Below are 15324 nucleotides of genomic sequence, written 5' to 3'. Positions count from 1 at the left end.
GGCGCGAACCAGGGGCAGGGCGCCCGGAGGACCGAGTATCCGCGTCCGCACCGTTAAACTCGGGCTGCCCCGCCGCCACCCGAGGCCCCTCCAGTGGGACACTTGGCGGCTCCCGTTTCAGCTGTTAGGAATCTACCCAGGCTAGGGCCTGCCGGGCTTCTCTGTTTGCTAGGGTTTACGTTCCCAATCTTCTTTAGACCTACCCTGGCGCGAGGGCTCCAACCGGCTTTCGCCACCTTTTCGCTCGCTGGTCTGGAGACAAAGGAGCGTGAGGGCGATCCCCGCCAGAACCCGCCGTTCCCGGCCCCGCGCTCTGCCCGCGCCGTTTCGCTCGTCCCTTGGTTTCCCATGCACAGAACTGCTGACCTGCTAATCCACAGCGCCTGCCCCTCCTGGAAGGAGTCTTGCTTGGTTGACTGCGCCCCTCAAAGACTTTCCCTCTCCCTTCTTAATGCCTCCACCGTACCTTACCGAATCGTCTGTGCTAAAGGTTGCAATACACTAATTTATCTATACGTTTGACTCCCCCCGCTAAAGTGTAAGCTCTTGAAGGGCAAGGGCCAAATCATATTCTTTATATTCCCAGCGCCTATCCTAATGATTAGGTGCTCAAGAAATATCCTAAAACCGAATGAATTATGGATCTTCCTTGAGGCCTGTCTGTTCGGAATTAGTAGAGGACTGCTGCTCACTCTGAGCCCATGTAAGCCACGGGATGACTAACATAGGCTGGACCCACAGTTCACTTAAATCCTCCCAGCTCTGGTCACCTGCGCTTAGCTACTTGTCAGGTTGTCTGCGATGATCCTTCCACTAGGCATGTAGTTTGTTAGATATCCTGGGGCTTTGAGTTCATTACATGAAAATTATCTTCTCACACACACATTTCCCCAGACAGTAAGGTAAGGGTCACCCCTTGGATTTTGAAAATTCTAGCTATTATATCCTAATATTTTTGTCTTCTATAGGATGACAGAGGATTTCTGTTCCAAGAATCTCTTTTCTTTCTCTCTCTGTCTCTCTCTGTCTCTCCCTTGAACCCCCACTTTAGTCTTGGCCTACAAATTAAAAAGTAAACACGCAAAGAAATCAGAAACTCAGATAAGGTGTTCAGTTTTAAGACAGTGGATTGGCATTCCACACCCATGCTCAGACTAACCCAGTGAGGGAACCAGAGTTTTGATTAAAATCTTAAATCACAGAAATCCTATGGAAATCTACTGAATTTTAAAATTTAATGGGAAAAAGCAAATGAACTGTAATTTTGAATTCTGATTATATATATATATATATATATATATATATATCACACATATATATTTCACTGCTTCTTGGAAAGTCATTTAGCCTGGCACTGTCAATTTGCAACATGAGAATGTTGATTTTACTATTTGTCTTTCTGGCTAAAGAGATTAGTCTTGAATTTTCTACCATGAAATAAAATATCTAAGTTCAGGTGGTGTATTTTAATTTGATATGTGAGCAGTCTGGTTGGTGGTAAACTAGTTTATTATGTATTCCAAACATTTTCAAATATTTAAAATTCCTATTGAAGAGTTATCCATTTAAAGCATATTTTATTGCATTGGGTATGCTCATTTTCCATACATTCATGATAAACATTTTGACTAAAGGCCTATGCATACGTATATGTTAGACATCTGATCACTACAAAATTATTTTTACAGGAATTATGACTATGAGCTGGATTCATCAACTTACCAATAGGAAGAGGAAACCGATATAGAAGCAGCTTGTAGCAATGAACTGGTATCTGAGAGGGTGGGATCAAACAGATCTTGCTTGAAAACACCTAGTCTGTGAATATGGGCTAGTCACTCAACTATTTGAGCTTTGTGTTTTGTTTTTTTAAAACCAGGTGTATCTCACAATCAATGGCATCTTGGATTTGATAAAATATTTAATCAAATATTTTAATTAAATGAAATACCTTTAAAATGTAAAAATAGACAACCTAGAAATTGTCCAAACATCCAGGTTCCAACCCCAAGATCAGGATGTGACTATCATATTAAAACAGAAGTATATATCAATGATGATAGCTGAAGATGAATTGAAACACAGGGGTTCTCTATCTGGCAGACCATCAACATATGCATCTCTTGAGGACTTGTTAGAAATGAAAAATTCTCAGGTTCCACTCCAAAAGTACTGAATATTTGGGATATTACTGAATTTAAATGCTAAATGCTGTCCTTGGTCTCAGAAGCAGCTCTGTTCACACCCCCCCCCCCCCCAGATGAGAGGAGCCAGTGTGTTGGTTTTCCAGCAGTGGGAATGGATGGGCTTGTGCTGGCACCATCATTCTTTCCTGGGCTTTTTACTCTGCTTGGGGCTGCTTGTCATCAATGTGAAGCTCTCCAAAGGGATCATGGCCCGTCCCAAAAGTCAGGATAATCCCAAATGTAAAGTATGAATGCTGAAAAGATAACATAACCTCTTGGGGGAAATGAAAGTCCCATTTCTTTGAGGAGGAAGCAGTGATCTCACTTTACTTACATTTTATGACTCTTTATAGCTAATAAAAAAAGTCCTTTCACCTGCATCATCTCACTTTCTCACAAGAACTCTGCAAAGATAAGTTAGCAGAGATGGTGATTCCAGCCTTCCAGATAAGAAAACTAGTATCTCACATTACTTGCTCAGAGTCACAAGAGCAGAGAGGAATCCAGATTTTGTAGAGCTTGAAGTTAACGCAATTTGGAGGGGAGAATACTCTTTAAAGTAAAGGATACAAAATTATGATTACAAAATTGGGTATGAGGAAAAAAAAACAACTATAAGAGTAAGAGAAGAAGGCATGAGTCGTGTGCTGGGAAAAGACTGAAGATTAGATTGTAGGAAATGGAAAATAGAAGCCATGTTTTGAAGTCTTGCATTACAGGTACTTGAGTTTTGTCAGACGCGAGTATAAAATAGCTACCAGTTTCACTCTTGAAAGACCTCTGAATCGTGTGCAGTTTCTTAGGTGAGTGGGTCAGGATCCTGTTAAAGAGACAGGTGGGAGAAAAAAAATGGTCACATTATTTTCTCCAGCAACAAATGAGAAAAATCAGGGGAAAGTGAAGCATACCAAATGGGTGATGTCAGTCAAAAAACAGCATGTTGCCAAAACCGGTTTGGCTCAGTGGATAGAGCGTTGGCCTGCGGGACTGAAAGGTCCCAGGTTCGATTCTGGTCAGGGGCATGTACCTGGGTTGCGGGCACATCCCCAGTGGGGGGTGTGCAAGAGGCGGCTGATCGAGGGTTCTCTCTCATCGATGTTTCTAATTCTCTATCTCTCTCCCTTCCTCTCTGTAAAAAATCAATAAAATATATTTAAAAAAAACAAAAACAGCATGCCACAGAATTTCAGCATTCCAACCAGGCCTTACATATGTGACATATCAGTATGTGAAAAAGAGGTCTCTAATTTGTGTGGAAGGGCAAGTAGACTATGGTGGATACATGGATAAAAATAATGTGAGGCAGCAAGCAACAATAATTACAGTTGATAACATTATATTTCTGAGTGACCACATAAAAGACAAGGCATAGAGTGGATGATTCTTCTTTGGCCTTTTTTGGTACAGTCTTATTTCCAAATGATAGTTTTTATATTTTATAAGGACAAGAATTTAAATATTTATATACAAAATGAAAAGAAAAGAAGTCACAACAATTACAAAATTTTAAAACCTGGCAAATACAACAAACATCAATACAACAAATAATAACAAAATACCACAAACAATAACACAATCATTTTATTCATTACCTGTCATGTACACCTCTACAAGTTTCTACTTTTTTTTTGTATGTCTTTGATTATATCTTTATATGACAACACTTTCATAGTATAATCTCAAATAGAAAGATAATTCAGATTTTCTCTAATACAGGTTGATTTCAATTTTTATATATTTTTTTTATTGATTTTTTTACAGAGAGGAAGGGAGAGGAATAGAAAGTTAGAAACATCAATGAGAGAGACACATCGATCAGCTGCCTCCTGCACACCCCCTACTGGGGATGTGCCCGCAACCAAAATACATGCCCTTGACCGGAATCGAACCTGGGACCCTTCAGTCCGCAGGCCAACGCTCTATCCACTGAGCCAAACTGGCCAGGGCTGATTTCAATTTTTTAATTCATAATTTAGAAGAGCGTTAGAGCTCAGTATTGGTAATGCCATGTGTAATTTTTAGGCTTATTATCAAATTTGGGCAAGCCTCTGAAGTTTCTTTCATATATGAGCAGTAAGATCTCAAGACATTTCAAGTTTCCTTGAACAGTAACCCATCTTAAATAATCTTTGCATTGATAACACTCACTAACCAGTTTGTGATCAAGGGCTTTACACATTCATGTTGTGTCACATGAATCGGCACAGTGGGCAGTAGGAATATTCCTGCAATACATCCCTGCACTGAAGCAGCTAGCAATAGCCTAAAAATACACAGAAGTGACAGCAAACCATAAAAATATATACCAGTAAACCTAAACTAATTGTATCTCCAACTCAGCTTCCCTTTAGTTATTGGATCACAAAAATGACTGTGGTTACTCCAGGGCTACCCAGCACTAGAGGAAATGTGACAAAGTAGAAATAAGAGTGGAAAGAGTCAGTGGTTCGTTGTAATTATCTTATTTCGCAAATTTGCCCAAAATGCATGATCATGTGAACATATTGCTAGGATCCCTCCCAGGGTCTGGGAAGGGGCCCAGGCAAGTGGAAACCTAAGCATCATTTGCTTCAAGGTAATTCTGCCTCTGCTTAGGTCTAGTGAGAACAAGTCTAGTACACTGTTCTATTATCTGGGACACCCTATCTAATAAAAGAGTAATATGCAAATTAACCATCACACCCTCACTCCATCAGTCCGTCACAAAGATGGCGGCAGCCACAGAGCTGGAGCAAACAGGAGGCTTAGGTTGCCCCCGGCGATGGAGAAAGCCAAGCTTCCTGCCTGCCCTGGCTGGCCCTGAGCTCCACTCAAGACTACAAAGTTTCAATTATAGAAGATAAATAAATCCCAGATACCTGCTTCCAGCCTGCATGGCCTCGGCTCAAGGAGGGGCTGGGAACATAGGTTGCCAGGGGCAACCCAGGCGTCAAGCAGGACCAAGGCTACAAAGTTTCAATTATAGAAGTTGAATAAATCCCAGATATCTGCTTCCAGCCCGCAACGTGGCCAGCCTGAAAACGGCCCTCAGCCTCTCACCCAGGCTGGCCAGGCACCCTAGTGGGAACCCCACCTTGATCCGGAACACCCTTCAGGGCAAACCAGCCAGCTCCCACCCGTGCACCAGGCCTCTATCCTATATAATAAAAGGGTAATATGCAAACTGACCCTAACAGCAGAATGACTGGGACTCCCCGCTGGCAAGTGGACATCCCCCGAGGGCTCCTGGGCTACCAGAGGGATGTCTGACTGCCAGCTTAGGCCCGGTCCTCTGGACATCCCCCAAGGGGTTCCAGACTATGAGAGGGCACAGGCCAAGCTGAGGGATTCTCCACCCCATCTCCCCCCGAGTGCACAAATGTTGTGCACTGGGCCTCTAGTAAAATATATTCCCAGAAAAATTTGACAAGGTTATGCTTAAAAGCTATCTTTAAAAATGATTCATTGATGTGGGGAGGGAGGGTTTAAGATTGAAAATGGCCTGGGGAACACCACGAGGCAGATTACCCCTTAGAACCTGGTTACCTTTCCTTTTAAAAGTGTCTCACCTTGCCTCCTTCTGGGTACCACATCCAAACTGTCAAAAACCCTTCAGTGTTCTTATCCTTCCTTTGTCAAAATCTATTCTCAGCTGTCACACACACACACAAAATCAGATAAACCAATTCACATCACAGAAATAGCTGCTGAAAGCTTAATGAATTACCTACAGATGGGAGCCTGGGAGGGTACTTACTAACTGTTAGGAGATAATCCTTTAATTCAATAACCCAATATCACTAATGGTAGCAATTCAGACATCACTAATAGGCTAGTAGAAAATTATTTTTGTTTGGAAGAGAGCCAGAAATCTTTCAAGTCATTCCATGGAGATAGACAACTGCATTTTGGGCCAGCTATTGCCAATATTAAAAATAAAATAAAAAATGTTTTGGGGTCCCAGTTATTTCTTCTCTATCATGGTAAGGAATTGCAACCAAATTCCAGAAAGAGTAGCCTACATTCTTTACCTTATTTCTTCACTATATACCTTAACCTCCTGCAATTTGGCTTTTACTTGCATCATTCCATCAAAACTGTCTCCTCAGCAGCCATTCTACTTGGTCATCAAACTACTTCAACCTACTGATTTTCGACACTGTTGATCATCCCTTTCTTCTGAACTGGCCAGAATTAGGTTGAGGCAAGCAAGGTGTCTAACGTACAAAATTTAAGGAGGTACTCTTCCCCTCTCAGAGTCCTGTCAGTTCAGGGTTGACATCTGAGAGTGAGTATATCCTTAAATTGTGCACTATACAGTAGATGTCTCACTTCCCTCACACCAGTCCCAGCCTTATCTGAAACATAACTGAGCTTCCCACCATATTCAGAGTGTGACCTACAATTTGCTGTTTTCATGCCTTTGCACATGATAATTTTGCCTGCCCTGCATCCTTTCCTACCATCTTCTAATAGCAGCACCCATAGGGAACTGCTCCTCTCCAATTCATTGTGTTTTCTGGTGAGGCCACCAAACATAGTACCTTCCTCCCCAATTCACAGAGGGTTATAATCACCATCCTAGGCCGGTCCTTTACCGATAGTTCTGAATTAGAAGCAGAGGGGCAACTCTTTTTTTACTCTTAGAATGGCACTGAAGCTAGCTCCACCCTTGTCTTTTCTGGTTTTGTTTACAGGAGCTATTATATCAGTCTCCTACTTTTTCTTTGTTTAAGCTACTTTGAATTTCTTTCACTTGAAAACATAAGTGCTAAGATATAACCTAGAATGTCCTTCCTTTGCCCTCACCTCATTTCTACAGGTAATAGACCCAACTTTCATGCCTGAATTGAAAGGCCATTTTCCTCCCAGAGCCTTCCTTGATCCATAGGATTTAACTAAGCTCTCCTTCTCTGAAGTGCTGCGGCATTTTACACATCTCTCTCATGGTCATTTAGTTTCATATCTTATATCTCCTAATGTATTATATGCTCTTCAAGGGCAAGATATTTAATCTTCGTAATCCCGTAAGACCTGAATACAGGGTCTTTTTGACACAACAGAAAATCAATAGATTTTTGCTGAATTAATGAATTAAATGGATGAATTAACTAAGGGATATATATAGAATCTATGTTTCAGTTCAGGAAATTTTAGTTAGAATAATCTGAAGTGTTTTTTTTTTTTTAAGTGTTGGTTTTTTCCAAAAGAAAAACAAAAGAAGGGATGGCCCACTGATTGCTAGGGAAAGCTGGAGAGTTTTAAAGGGTGCCAGGGATTTTGAAAAGGTAGGAAAATGAGACCTTATATACTCATACTTGAATAAATAAACTCTGAAGTGGCCGAAACCGGTTTGGCTCAGTGGATAGAACGTCGGCCTGCGGACTGAAAGGTCCCAGGTTCGATTCCAGTCAAGGGCATGTACCTGGGTTGCGGGCACATCCCCAGTAGGAGATGTGCAGGAGGCAGCTGATCGATGTCTCTCTCTCATCGATGTTTCTAACTCTCTATCTCTCTCCCTTCCTCTCTGTAAAAAATCAATAAAATATATTTAAAAAAAAAACTCTGAAGTGATACACAAGAAACTTGTATAAACAGTGGCTTGATTGAAGGAAAATATCTAAAAGTTCTCCCGATTGTGCAATATTAGTAAGTGTGCTTAAGTTTTTCTGCTATGATATGAAACTCCTGCTCCTGCGTGAGGCTGACACACCAAGCATAGCTATCTCTACTTATGCTCCTCCCATTGTAACTGCCTCTCTGATTCATCCATGTGGGGAAACTCCACTAGAATCCCTGAAGTACGGCTAATGCGAAGCCACAACTTCTGAATAAAATGTTACTTAATGGTTAGAGGATAACAGAATGGAAGTACAAAGCAGAAAATACAATTGCTACTAGAAGTGACTATTACAGACTGAGCCCTTACCCAGTCCTTTTGTAGGGCTCTTGGCCTGGCTCCACTTCCCAGGGCCAACCATTCACTGAGTGCTTTGCTATCTTTACCCCTAAGAATTCAACCTACACTTTTCTCCAAGACCAGAGAGAAACAAATTCATCCTACCCCAACCCCTCAGTCTAATCAGCACAGTTAAAGGTAGCTGGAAAGTTTAGTCCTCCATACATTCAACTATGCCACCTAGTGAGCTGGACCCAGCAAGAAGGTATCAGGGTCGGTCAGAACAGTGAATAAAAGAGTAAGCTCCAATATTGGGATCCAGCCAGATAAGAGAATGGCAAAAAGTCACTAGGAGACACCAAGAGCCAAAGGAAAAATATCCATAGCTCAGAGGGAAACTTGGGGCACAATAAAACACCAGGAGAGGTTCATTTGCTATTTGTTAGGTCAATTTGTGTCTGGGAATTGACCTTTCAAGGCCAAAGTCAGGGAAAGAAACTACGTATAGGAGGGCATCACAGGCAAAAGGCTGTCCATCAAGACATAGCGCAATGCAGGACCCCTGGGCAAAGCCCACACAAGGAATCAGGGATCCTTAGAGAAGCAGTTGATTCCAGGGCTGGGGTAGGATAAGTCTAGATAATATTTTGGTACCAGAAAGCAAAGAAGTTCTTTAGAAAGAATGAGGCAGGTCAAAAGAATACAGGAGTCAACCCCCACATGGCCAATTTGAAACAATTGAGTAATTAAATAAATAGTGATAGTATTGGATTATAATCCATAAAATACATTAAACATCATGAATCCCTACGAGTATAAACAGCTGCATAAATGAATGAGGAAGAAAAGGAAGATCTTCCTTATAGAAGAATTTAATAAATGTAGAGAGAATAAGAAAGACAAAGTCACTATTAGGGAAATACTGCAGTAATAATTGTTGCAGACAAAGTTCATCGATGGATGCAAAAATCAGCGGGCTAAAGTTTGAGGTGAAAAAAAGATATTAGCCTATTCTCAAACTATCCAAAGATAGTTTTCAGTTACAAAAGGGAAAATTGTATCTTTACAGTGAAGAAACTTGACATGAGAAAATTAAGTGAGCCAGGTTAATGCTACCCATAATAAGACATACCAATATCATGTACTTTGTTATAATGTCCTGAGAAGGACACAATATGACTTGTATAGTATTCCTATCAAAATGCATAATTCCATCACCAAAATACATTAGACAAACCCAATTGAGGGACATTTCACAAACTAGTATTCTTCAAAAGTGTCACGGTTAGGAAAGACTAAAGAATGTCACAGATCTGCAGAGACTAAAGAGACACACAACTAAATGCAATGTACCATCCTAGACTGGATCCTAAAACAGGAAAAAAAAAAAGACATTCGAGAAAAACTGGTGAACTTACAATAGGTTAATAATGTAGATAATAGTAATATATGAATGTTAATTTCCTGGGCTTTCTGTTGTACAGTGGTTATGTAAGTAATTGACATTAGGGAAAGCTGCATGACATATATAAAATCAAACTCTTTGTATTACTTTTGCAAATTTTCTATGTCTAAAATTATTACAGAATAAAAAGTAAAAAAATATATTGTCACCTATTCTGGGGTCAATACATTCTTTTTTATAGGGAGGCTCAGCATGTTTGTGCTCCCAGGTGGGAGTATCCAGAAGACATGTGCTTATTAATTTGTTAAATCAAAGTGCCAAAACCAAGAAAAGTAATTTTGCTTAATTTTAATTCACCTAAATGAAAAACATTAAATTGATTTCCTCTTCCCCTCACACACACAAAAAGAGGGACATCAAAGAACATTAGGATTACCAAATTACTTCAGCTGAGTCACCATGAATCACCACGGGCATATTGTTTTTTAATTTGTACCTACTTGTTAATGTGGCATTACACAATCAATGTTTTTTAGAACCCTTTCAAATGTACTGTTTCTTACTCTCGAGTCTCTGCCACAAAATAATGTGTTGTTGCCTCTGAATTACTTCTTAAACTTGAATGATTGCAATTGTCGTCTGCCTATATCCTTTGCTCTCCCTCTTCTACAAAAGGGGATTAGCAGTTATCCCAAGGAAGTCAAAGACCCATGACTATTTTATATCTCGAGTAAGAGATGGCAATAAAGACTATTCCTGATTCTGTTCTCCCCTTGCTATGTAGAATCAGAATTTGAGGCAAGTCCCGGGGGCCCTCCCCATCTCAGAGCAAGCTCTGAAGGCTTCCAGAGGGAGCTGGTTCATTCCTGCACTCAATGCTGACTGGAGAGCAGGGGTGAAGGGGTACAGAGTAAAAGCTATGGCAGATAGTTTGCATGTGGGGTGAGAGAAGAAAACAAGTACCCCATGGAGTCTAAAGTCCTCACACTTTCCTATATATTATTAGAGAATGCCCTCTCGATAGACATTTTTGGTGTAGAAATTTTTGAATTTTGAAGACGAACATATTACATTCCTGGTTATTTGCATTATCTACTCTGGGGAGATAACCAATCAGATTTCTCCTTTTGATCCCAAACCTTATTATTTTAAGAAATAAATCCAAAGAAGTAAAAACTAGTAAGGCTTTCAAATTGTATTTTAGGTTGGTTCCTTTGCAGCTAATCCAAGGGCCAACAGGAAATAACTATAGTTTAAAGTAAGTATCTCAGATTCAGTAGATTGTCTGATTGAACTGACTCCTCTTTGCAGGACAGATGAGCAGCAATACAGACTCTGGATTACACATCTGTTTGTCTACCAACTATCACTACACTCTGGTGGAGAGAACACATTTCTTTCTCAACTTGAAATATTAACAATGACTAGACTCAGTAATGATAAAATCTCAATCAATAGCCACCCATAAAAATCATGGAACTTTCTCCAAATGTGAAAACATGCATGATTTCCTCTCCATACATCCTTGCTTTATATCTAGGACCTTTGGATCAGGGCTGGTGCAGGCTTACTCCCTCTACTCCCTTAAGCTCTGAGACTTCTATTCTCTCCAGCCTGAGATCTGAAAACAAAGCTCTAGTTCAGCGCTAGGAATGGACATCAAGCCAGCCTGTTTTCCATCTTATACCTCAGATTTGGTCCGAGGATGGAGTTCAACTGTGCTTCTGTGACTAAACGCTTGCCTTTTTCCTGTTCTAGTACCTTAAAGACTTACCTGGATCATCTGCCCACTCTCCCAGTTTCTATACTTTATTGTGATCTTTACCTCACTCATGCCAGTGTCCACTGTCATCCCCCACCCCCACCCGCATCACTTGAATGCTGTCCCTAAACCCAGCCCTGGAGCTAGAGCCCTCTTATTGGTTACCAAGCCTCTCTCATGCTGATCACCTAGAAACCATGCTCAGCTCACTGGAACTTCCTCCCACTGCCCACATCAAGGCTTCTTTCAGCCTTGCCTTGTGAGTGTATCATCCTACCACGGACACAGTCCCAGCCCTCGCCCCACATCCTTCTCTTTCTCACACTATATAATGTCTTAAGGAGAACAATATATTCCTAATGTATCTTCCTTTAGCATTTCTCAAAATTATGTTCAAGGTAAGGGTGCTAACCATTGCTCTCCTTCTAGACGAGAGCATTTAACAAATCACAAAACAGTATTGCCCAAAAGAGCATCATACTTTCTTTTTTTATTGATTTTTTTTATATTTTATTGATTTTTTACCGAGAGGAAGGGAGAGGGATAGAGAGGTAGAAACATCGATGAGAGAGAAACATCGATCAGCTGCCTCCTGCACACCCCCCACTGGGGATGTGCCTGCAACCAAGGTACACGCCCTTGACTGGACTTGAACCCGGGACCCTTCAGTCCGTAGGCCGACGCTCTATCCACTGAGTCAAACCAGTCAGGGCAAGCATCACACTTTCTATGACAGTGCTCCAGATGAAGAATAATGCAAATAATTAAATTGAAAACCTTGGAAATTCAACCTCTCATAGGTAACCTTCTTCAGTTTTCTGCTGAACAAATACTGTAAAATTATACACAATTGACAAATGCCTTCTAGACTACTGTGATTCAAGGGTGGTCTCTAAAACTTACTAAGAATGTGAAATCTCGGGCCCCACCCCAAACCTACTTGAAGTGGAAACTGCTTTATAAAATCTCCAAATTTGAAAAGCGTTCTTCTAGAACTATTAGAATCCTTAGCTACTTGTGCTTTCTTAAACATCTTTGGAAAACATGTAACTATTTTCATCTTTGCACGATTCTAATTTGAAGTATCACCTCTCCCCCATTCTGTGTGCATCTGCTGGAGCTACTAATCACAGTGTCCCCCGTCCCCATCACCACCACCGAGGGGCAGGCCTGTGAGCCAGGCTGAGCTCCCTGGAAACAGTGGTCCGAATGCCCAGTTTAGCAAAGAATCAAACCCAGAACAATCAATATTCATGAAATTATCCAAATTGGGGGCCAAGGGATAGTTTTCTCTCTCCCTTTGAGTTGAAGCTGTGGGGCAATGAATGACTCTTGCATTGTCAGAGACCGTATTTCTGCCATAATGAAAAATGCCACATATAGTAGAACAGAATGAAACTAAGTAGAAAGGAGCAGAGATAATAAACAGATAAGGAAAGCGAATCATGAAAGCATTGCTTAAGACCCTGGATGGCGTGCCCAAGGTCAGATCTTCCTCAGACTTGCTAGTTATGTGAACGGGTAAAAACATCTTGTTTATTTTTCTTAATATTTTTACTGACAACCATTTGGGAGTTTTGGAGGGCTACTGTTAGCTCTCCAAATTCCTGGCTGTTTTTCCTGATTGTCTATATTTATTCTACACCTCTCTTGAGACCCCCTGAGGCTCCTAAGAACTTGTAGAGAGCCCCTTTTTCTTATCAAAGCTGATGTGTATGGGTTTTTCCTCCCTGGTTGGCGATGTTTCTGAATATTTCTCAAGTCTTACATGTGAATACTTAGCGAAAAGGACAAGAGACTGGCCTATTTATGAGTGGGTTTAGAGAACGCTTAATGGAAGCTCATGCATTAATCTACAAGAAGAGCCACTGGACACATTGTAATAATGATGAAGAAACTAAATGGTTGCAGTGCTTTGCTTTTGAAAATACTGAGTGCATCACAGCCATTTTAAAAGAGACTGCTTCAGTTCAGATCATTTGGTAAAGCTGAAGCAAAGGAGTAGAAACATTTGCTTTGGAGAACCAATTCTAACTACAGTTACAAGGCAAATGGGAGCCATTACATTTATACACTTAGCCTTAGAACCTAGAGAGAATAATTGGGTATGTAGTGAAACAGAAGATCATCTAAAATCATTTTTTTAGAAGTCTTGAAGGGATGTGGTCATTATAACATGGTGAAACTCTTTTTTACTTGGTTTTTTTAAAAAAAAACAAAACAACAAAACTTCTCTATAACACTGGAGTTAAGCTAATGTTAGAAAAAAGACCCCCTTCAGAAACACTTTCAAACAATCATGAGAGGGCAGTTTTACTGTATTCAACATAATGGATTTATGTAAACTGGTCAGCAATACTCTATTCCACTGTCATAGAATCTCTCTTAACTACATTTCACAATTGTGTCTTTTTATAAATTTTTTTCAAAAACAACCATTGCTAAAAAATAAAAACAAAAAACAACCAATGCTAGGCTAGGTCAGGCCAATGATCCAGCTACTCAAGTGGTTTTCTTTTCCTTTTTTTCTAACTATTTAGGTGGGGAAAAGATCAGAAAGGCATTCTACTCTACATGCTCCCACTTACTAGGGAAGAAAGAACTAGATATTAACCAAATGTCAACCACACATAGATTCTCAAGAAAAATAACAGCAGTTCTATAAATGTTTTAATAAATACACTAATAGGAGCAATTTAAAACCACAGCCAATTCAAGACAACACGAGTAGTGTACTGTGATAATTAAAACATCTCTCAAGAAAACTAGAAGAATTACAATTATGTGTATATAAAGTAGGAACTTTGCAGTATCTTGTCCAGGCTTCTTACTAAGCTATAGTGCCTTCTGTACATGTGCTGTCCAATACAGTAACCGCAGCCACAGGTAGCTATTTTGTGCTTGAAATATAATACACATTTTGCTTGAGATTTGTGCTGTAAGTTTAACATATACACTGGATTTTGAAGACTTCACATTAAAGAAAGAATGCAAATATCTCAATAATTGCTTATGTTAAATACACATTTAAATTATAACATGGTTTATATATTATGTTAAATAAAAGATATGAATTTTACCTGTTTCTCATTACTTTTTTTAATGTGGCTCCTAGAAAAATGTAAATTACATACTTGGTTTACATCAGCGATTTTCTACCTTTTTTGTCTCATGGTATATGTAAACTAATTACTAAAATTCTGCAGCACACCAAAAAATAAATATTTTTGCCAATCTGACGAAAAAAATAGGTAAAATTTTGGTTCATTCATACTGGGCGGCTATTGTGTTGGCTGTTGTCATTTTCTTATTTGACAATCTAAGGGAAAAGAGGTCAGTGCCCTGGACTACATAGTCATGTTTTAAAAATGCTTTCAGCACATCAGTTGAAAATCACTGGTTTACATCATATTGCTCTTGAACAGCCTTTTATATTGTTTAGTGATTAGGAGCACAGTCTGGAGTCACTTTGAAACAGTTCTATGACGTTAGGCAAATTACTCATTTTGGGGGGTCTCAGTTTCATCATCTGTAAAATAGAGTTAATAACAACACAAATCTTATGTCATTGCAAAGTACCTAGAATAGGGCCTAGTACATACTAAGCAGTCATATATGTTTTATCTTTATCTGCATCTCTCTATATATCTTCTATTATATATAACTAGAGGCCTAGTGCACAGATTCATGCACCAGTGGGGTCACTTGGCCTGGCCTGCAGGATCGGATTGTGAGAGGGCACAGGCCAAGCTGAGGGACCCCACTGATGCATGATCGGGGCCAGGGAGGGATGAGGAAGATTGGCCAGCTGGGGAGGGACCACGGGAGGGCTCCAGGGCATGTCTGGCCCGTATCGCTCAGTCCTGATCTGCCAGAACCCAGCAGCAAGCTAACCTACCAGTCGGAGCATCTGCCCCTGGTGGTCAATGCACATCATAGCGACTGGTCGACTAATTAACTGTCTGCCTCCTGGTGATCAGTGCACGTCATAGCAAGTGGTTGAGTGACCTTAGCATATCATTAGCATATTATGCTTTGATTGGTTGAATGGATGACCGGACGACCAGACACTTAGCATATTAAGCTTTTATTA

This window comes from Myotis davidii, unplaced genomic scaffold, assembly GCF_000327345.1.
Source record: "Myotis davidii unplaced genomic scaffold, ASM32734v1 scaffold281, whole genome shotgun sequence".
NCBI lineage: Eukaryota > Metazoa > Chordata > Mammalia > Chiroptera > Vespertilionidae > Myotis > Myotis davidii.
This window is presented reverse-complemented; position numbering follows the sequence as displayed.